The sequence below is a fragment of the Balaenoptera acutorostrata genome, chromosome 20 (genome assembly GCF_949987535.1).
Source record: "Balaenoptera acutorostrata chromosome 20, mBalAcu1.1, whole genome shotgun sequence".
Lineage (NCBI taxonomy): Eukaryota > Metazoa > Chordata > Mammalia > Artiodactyla > Balaenopteridae > Balaenoptera > Balaenoptera acutorostrata.
The window spans coordinates 27512703-27519935 of NC_080083.1; the positions used below are offsets into that span (position 1 = coordinate 27512703).

Genomic DNA, 7233 nt, shown 5'->3' on the forward strand with positions numbered 1-7233 from the left:
AAGGCAGCCCAGGGACCTCATAAGTGGCCGCACACACATACACATCCCCCACGACAGTCTCTAGGATGGCTTTATTCTCCTTCCTCCCCTGATTAAGAGAGGCAGCAGCTCTGGCACCAGGACCTGCCCCATACACTGAAGCCACATGCACTTGGCCCTCCTAAAGGATACCACCTGCTAAAAATAGCAGGACAGCACATGCTTGGCTGGGCGGGCCTCACCAAAGTCAAAGGACAAAGCAAGGTTAGTCTCAGCATGACCTCTCCTCACTAGAGCCCGAGCTCACGCCCATCCCAGTGCAGCTCAGGCCAAGCCACTCCTATCTCTCAGGAGGGTCAGGAAGGGGGGAGGGGCAGGAGATCTCTCTTCCCAGCCAAGGCTGGAGGGAAGGGGCGGGGGGCAGGGCAGCGTGCTGAGGGCTGAGGGCTGGGCTTGAAGGATCCTGCTGCCTGCTCCAACAGGGAGCAAGCCGAGCTACTCTCAGGCGACGGCCCCGTTGAGGCCAGGGGATGGTCTCGCAACACTGTGAGGTCTGAGAGGCCACACTATTATTAGCCAGGGAATGAGTGACTTCAAGGCTGCCTTTTCAACCAGGTGACCAAACTAAGCCAGAGTCTTCAGAGCAGTTTTCCAGGCCCTAAGGCATGGTTACATAGCCTAGGAGGCTGTCTGCCCTTGGTCACAATCACTACTTGTGCAGGTGTCACTACTTGTGCAGCTTGAAGGCACTGGACGGTTGCATAATTCTGATAAAACACTTGCCTTAAAGATCCTTAACTTCTGTTTCCTGTAAAATGATAACATCCAAAGAAATGGGATACAAATACCTCCTTCCTAGGGCTGAATGAGGCTGTAATGACCTAACAGTTTGACTCAGTTTATGGGATTTTATTCTTTTAAAAACCCAGTTTCACTTTCTGGATGAGGATGGAGGGGTAATGGGGCAGTTAACAAGAAACAGCCTCTAAGCATGGAGCTAGAGATACTGAACCCTGATCTAAGCCCCAAGACAGCCCAGTCCTGTGCCCTAGCATCAGCTTACCTTCCTCAGGGCCTCCGTTTCCACATACACAAACTAGAAATTCTTTTTTTTTAAATTAATTAATTAATTTTTGGCTGCACTGGGTCTTCACTGCTGCATGCGGGCTTTCTCTAGTTGTGGCGAGCGGGGGCTACTCTTCGTTGCGGTGCGCGGGCTTCTCATTGCAGTGGCTTCTCTGGTTGCAGAGCACGGCCTCTAGGCACGAGGGCTTTAGTAGTTGTGGTTCTCGGGCTCTAGAGCGCAGGCTCAGTAGTTGTGGCGCACGGGCTTAGTTGCTCCTCAGCATGTGGAATCTTCCCGGACCAGGGCTCGAACCCGGTCCCCTGCATTGACAGGCGGATTCTTAACCACTGCGCCACCAGGGAAGTCCACAAACTAGGAATTCTTAACCTCATAGGACTGAGAGAGAATAAAAAGGGAATAACGTGCAAAAACCCTGCTAAGTTATCAGGTATACGGTAGGTGCTCAATAAGTGTCTGTTATGCATCTTCTGCTGTTGGGGTCCAAAAAAAGAATTCACATTATATGCCAAAGGCCAGTCTAGCAGGGTTCAAACTAAGCACACCCAGGACTAGATGAGGGGCATCTGGAAATAAAGCCCACTCCCCAGAGCCGGCCCCACACCAACACTTCAGGATCCCCACTGGGGACCAACTCTCCCCGAGGCCTTCAGTAAAGCCAGGCCTCCTAACACTGAGATGGATTGGAGGAACAGAATGAAAACGACGCTTGTCCGTAAGGTGTCTGCAACCTGGTTCAGCACAGGGCCCACAATAAGACCTGCAGGAAGTCATCAGGTGAGTGAAGGACCAAATAGCAAGTCTCCTGACATAATGACCAAGGCCAGTGAGCACCTGCCTTGGAGAACCAGCGAGGACCTTTACACTGATAAACAGGCTCTCAAGCCAAAACAGCTTTCCAAAGGCTTAGCATCTGGCCCCTTCACGTCACACTCCCATCCCGAGACCCCTCACTACACTCCTTTCTCAAACTGTTTCATAATTGATCACTGCCCTCCAAGCTGGCAGACCGGAACTTGTTCTGAACATGCCATGGAGAGAGAGCTGATAAATAACTTGTTACCGAAGCTCTTGGGTTTGTGGAATATGGAAGACTAAGCCCAAACACATGATGCTTTACAAGGCGAGACAATGAAGCTTTTAGAGTTGGGCAAAGAACTAAGTCCAGTGCTGTCCAACAGAGCTTTCTGTGATGATGAAAATGTTCCAGAACCTGCACTGTCCAGTACTGCAGCCACTGGCCACATGAAGCTACTGAGCACTTGAAATGTGACTACTGTCACCAAGGAACTAATTTTTTAATTTTACTTAATGCTTTAAAAAATTTATATTTAACTAGCTACACATAACTAGTAGCTACCCTATAGGACAAGGCAGCTCTAGACCCTCAACCCTAAAGACAGATTTAGGAGAATAAAGATATTGTAAAAAATAAAAATATTTAGTACAGTAGCACCTTAGATTTAAGTGAACTTCAAATGCACCTAAAACAGTGGATTGTCATTTTTTTCTTAGACTTTGGCTGGTACTACCCAGGCATCCCCAGCCCAAACACACCCTGCCTCCCATACCCAACCCTGCAGGCAAACTCTACCTCCCCGCAGCCCTAAGGGGCTGACTAACTCCAGGGCTCTTAGGGGCACAATCTGAATGCCTTTGATGTTGAGCAACCTTCTTTCACCAGCTGAAGAAACTAAGACCTTGAGGGCCAACAGACCTGCCTGGAACCCCAGCCAGGTTTCAACCCTGAAAGCGGCACCCAGATCTCAACCTCCACCCCACCCACAACCCCCAATCCAGGGCTCTTGCTAGCTAAGCCCAGGGTGAAACGAGCCTCATCAGCCCTCAGCACTGCATACCTTTACTTCCAGAACTCTTCTGGGGCCCCGCTTTGTTCTAAGTACATGGGCCTCAGTGAGGACCGCTAGGTGAAGGCAGCCACGCTGTACTACCAGATGGGGACAAAATGTTTACTGTCAACTGCTGCAAACTTATCAAACCGAGCTGCAGAAACATTCAGATGGCAAGAACTGGACAGAACGAAGACCACTTAGTAGAACCATTTAGGAGGAGGAAAAGGACACCTCGAAAGTTCCTTGTAACTGAAAGCCAGTCCTCAGAATGCTGAATGATAACACACATTCCTTTACTGCAACAAGCTGCTTAGAAAGCAACAGAAAGATTAGGTGAAAAGCCCATGGACTTGATGACTCCTTGTCCTTCTCACGGAAGCCCTCCAGAGGACCTAGTTTAAGTCCAAACCCACACTTGTCGGTTTCTCTATCCCTCTATTTGTGTTTTTTATTAGCCATTGAAACGATCCCGAATGAACTCTAGCTTCACCCTCCTCAACTGCACTCAGAGGTGTCAGGATTAAAGGATTAGGGAGGCGTCTGTTTGTAACTCACCTCCCAGAGTAACTATCAAGGAAGAGGTGTTCCCTCAGTTTTGGTTTCCTTGTCCCCACCAGCTACTTCTCCAGCTACTCTGTCCTACCCGAAACACTGTCACTGTTTTACACGGGCCCAAGTTTAAAACTAGGTACGAGGGCCAGCAGGTTTGCTCGGTGGAAATGCCACACACAATGGGTACTTGATGTTAAATGATCAAAGGTGAAACCTGTGTGAGACATTACACCAGAAAGGGATGTGGAAGAAACAACCTGCCCTAGAAATGAAGGTTTAGGATTAAAATACATCCCACAAAGATTAGCAACTCAAACAGTATGAAATGATTTCAGTGGGATAAGAGCCCCATAAGGACCCACCACCACCTGCCCAGAGCAGAGGAAAACTCCCTAGAAAGGCAAGCTGAAGGTATTAACTCACACCCAAAACTTCCCCACAAGAGCACAGCAGCCCAAACTGCAGAGAAGCCCACTCATTCTAGACTCACAGGGAAGAATAGGAAGGAGGAGCCTGGGGAGAGCAGGCTGGAAGGCACCAGCTCACCAGGCACATGGGGTGCTGTAGGCTTGAGCCAGGAGGCTGGCTGGCAAACTGTGGGGAAGCCAATTTGTTTTCCCCCTCCTTCCAACCAAGTTTCCAGGTCAGAGGTTGGGGAGTAGGGTACTTTTATTAAAATTCAACTCACTTAACAGATTCAAGGGAAACTTAAAGTCAGTCTCAGAGACTCTTTAGGAAGGGGGGGGAAAAAAATCAATGCTTGAGCACCCATCATGTACCAGGCACAGTGCCATGCCCCACAAGTATTATCTTAATTTGTCTTTAGGATGAGAGAACACTGAAAAGCCTAAAACTAGCCTTCACCCACAAACAATGGTTACAACCTGGCCTGGGTTCAAAGCCCAAGAATAATCTGGGTTACCAGGTAGAGCAAAACAAATTACTTTAAAATATTGATGCTGAGCAACCTTATACTGGAGACACATCCCCTTGGCACCTGAGCAGCCACTTAACAGACACCTTCACTGTCACCCTGCAGTGGCCAAGTTTGAGTGTACTTCCTAGAAACAGCTGGGAGGAGGAAATGATATTCCTCCAGCTGGGCTCCAGCTAGACAGTAGACCAGTCTCACTCACAGGCTGGGAGGGGATCAGTTACCTGCAACTTCTGGGCCATCACCTGACAATACATATGACAATAGGGCCTATTTAATCCAGGTAGGCACAAAGGCTTCAAAGATTTGCATACCTGTAGGACCCAGAGAACCTACTCTAGCCTAGGGCCATTCTTCATCCGAGAATATACCCAGGAATTACTACCCAGAACCCACAAAACTAGTTTTGAGGTTCAAGAGGAAAGGTTCAACACAAGTCAGAAAAGCTCCCCCAAAATTACTTCACTTGTTTCCAGTGCTGAGAAAGTCTTAAATAATCAGCAGGTGAACCACCTGAACTTCACGAAAAGAGGAATCTGATAAATGGTCAAATCATGCTGCCCTCTCTGCATTTCAAAGATGCTCTGTACCTTTAAGAGCAAAGAGGGTGGGTGGTGCTTACTAAGAGCCCAAATTTCTAAATAGAATTTAAGAAAAAAAACTAATTTGGGAAGGTCTTAGTTACAATAACAGGGTAGCAAGGCAAGGTTACTAGTTGCCAGAATTAATAGCTTCTTGTGAATGGTGTTTCTTGATCAATAATTTCGACAAAGGGGGTGGGGGGCTTCGATAGCAAACCAACCAACAGATATGACTGTACCAAGGGCCCAGCAACCCAGATTTCCCTGCAGGAAATAAATTTAGACACCAAGCAGCCTGAACTTCATAGGGGAAAGATGGCTAGTTTAACCTAATTGTCCTGCCCACACACCCTACCCGACTTGAGAGGCCTCCTCTCACACCTGGAGTTAAGTGCACCGGGATTGTGTTAGCGGAGGCCGAGGCGCAAGAAGGCGCCGGCCAACCTCTGCATCCCCGCGGAGAAGGGAGACCGCGAAACTCCCAGGGCTTCCAAGCAGTCCCAGGTCGATTCGGCACCACCCACCACCAAAAGCTCCTACCCGTCTCTCTTGCCTTCCTTGGAGGGGAAATGGGAGGAACCGCACCCAAGGGCACAAAATAGTAAAACTGGTGAAAGCCCGCCCCCAAGGCGTCCAGAGCCAGGCCTGCCCAAACACACTTTGATCCGGAACCCCGAAACTAGCGTGGTCCCTCCGGCCCGAGGACCGGCGGTGGGTGCAGGCGGAGCCCGACACGTGACCCACAAGCCCGCGGGCATTAAGTCACCGGGCACACGGGACAGCACAGTCTCTGCCTCTCCGACACCCTTTAAGGGGCTGCAAAAGCTAATCCTCTTGAGAGACACCAAGCCTTTTACATCGGGACCCCAACTCGGTTCAAACGGTTTCCCTCCGCCCGCAACAGGGTTCCAATCACGACCTATCTCCTCGCTCATCCTCCCGGTTCTGCAAACCGAGCCCCTTCCCCTGGTTCGCCGCACTGAACTCACAGGGGCAGAGCTACCAGCTCCGGTTTGCCACCGCCGGCCTCGGTGGGGAGCACCCCCGGGCGAGATGAAGGGGCCCAGAAGTTGGGCGAGGTTCCTGAAGTGACCAATTCAACTCCAATCCCTCAGGAGGGAGGAAGGAGTGCCCGCAGGCCTTGGGACACTTCCTCGCCCTTGTGAGCACCTGGCCCTGCCCACAGCCCGCCCGCCGGCGCCTCTCCCAGCTCAGACTGGGTACACACGACCTTTGAAAAGTAAACGCGTGTGGGGTTGGGCGACCTTGGGTGGAACACACTCAGGTCCGTCTCTCGGGAGAGTGTGCGCGCTCGGGGAAAGTTAAGCCGCAGAGGGGTATCCCGGGCGTCGCGCCCTCGCTTCCCGCCCCCGAGGATGGTGACGCGCGTGGGGAACACCGCGCGGCTGCAGAGCGCGGCCCCAGCCAAGCACACGCGATTTGTCAGCAAGAGCCCGGCGGAGAAGGACGAGGAGGCGCGCAGGCGACGAAAGAGAAAGGGCCTGCTTGACAGCAGGCGACGGGCCGGAACCCCTCTGCACGCCCTCAGCGTCGGGAGCCTCGCACCCCGTGAGTCCTGGAGCACGCGACGCACCCTGCACCTGCACCCTAGGCTCACCATCACCCCAGCGGCGCCGCCCTCGGGGCCCTGGCAGGTGGTCCCCAGTTCAGCCGCTCCCTACGGCCCCAACTTACCAGCCCCTCGGCGACCGTCGGGATGCAGAGTCCTCGCGCCGCCGCCGCCCCCCGGCCCCTCGGCCCCCGCCCCGCCTCTGCCCCCCTGCCAGGCCGGTCCCGCAGCGTTGCACTCCGGCCGCTCCCCCACGTGCTCGCCCAGACCCGTGGAGCACAGAGACATTAAATACTGAGGACGCGCAGAGACGTGCCCGCGGCGCGACGCAAGACCCCGCCCCCCGCCCTCTTGCCCCCGCGCCTTCCCGGCTCACCTGCGCGTGCGCGCCGCCGGCCGCTCCCGCCAGCGCCTCTGCCAGCTGCGCCAGAGGGGGCGCGGTCTAGAGTGTTCCGCCAACATCCCGCCCCCGCCGCCCGCAGCCGGGCCTTGCTCAGGCTCTCGCGAGATGAGCTGTAATCTCGGCTGGGCTCGGGAAAGAGGCCTGGCTAGAGTCTTCGGAACGCCCCTTGCTCCTCCCCCACCTACGAACCTCGAAGCTCTGGCCCCCCAGCCCTGCGCGAGTTCGCCAGCCTCGGGTGTGGGAAATCTCGAGGGGCCAGTTAGACCATCTGCCTGGC

General features: G+C 53.1%; 1 protein-coding gene across 3 annotated transcripts in view; it reads right to left on the bottom strand.

Annotated features, from left to right (window-relative positions):
* The window catches only part of AKAP1 (A-kinase anchoring protein 1), a 32701-nt gene extending 25683 nt beyond the window's left edge, over nt 1–7018 (bottom strand). The window contains exon 1 of one of the 3 annotated variants that reach the window (XM_007176156.3): nt 6930–7018. The gene's annotated coding sequence lies outside the window, so the exon portion shown is untranslated. Of the gene's footprint in view, nt 1–1042; nt 1328–6678; nt 6857–6929 lie in introns of those variants that run through there. The other 2 variants (XM_057536400.1, XM_007176157.3) reach the window with 2 other exon arrangements.
* Nucleotides 7019–7233: the final 215 nt, after the last annotated feature.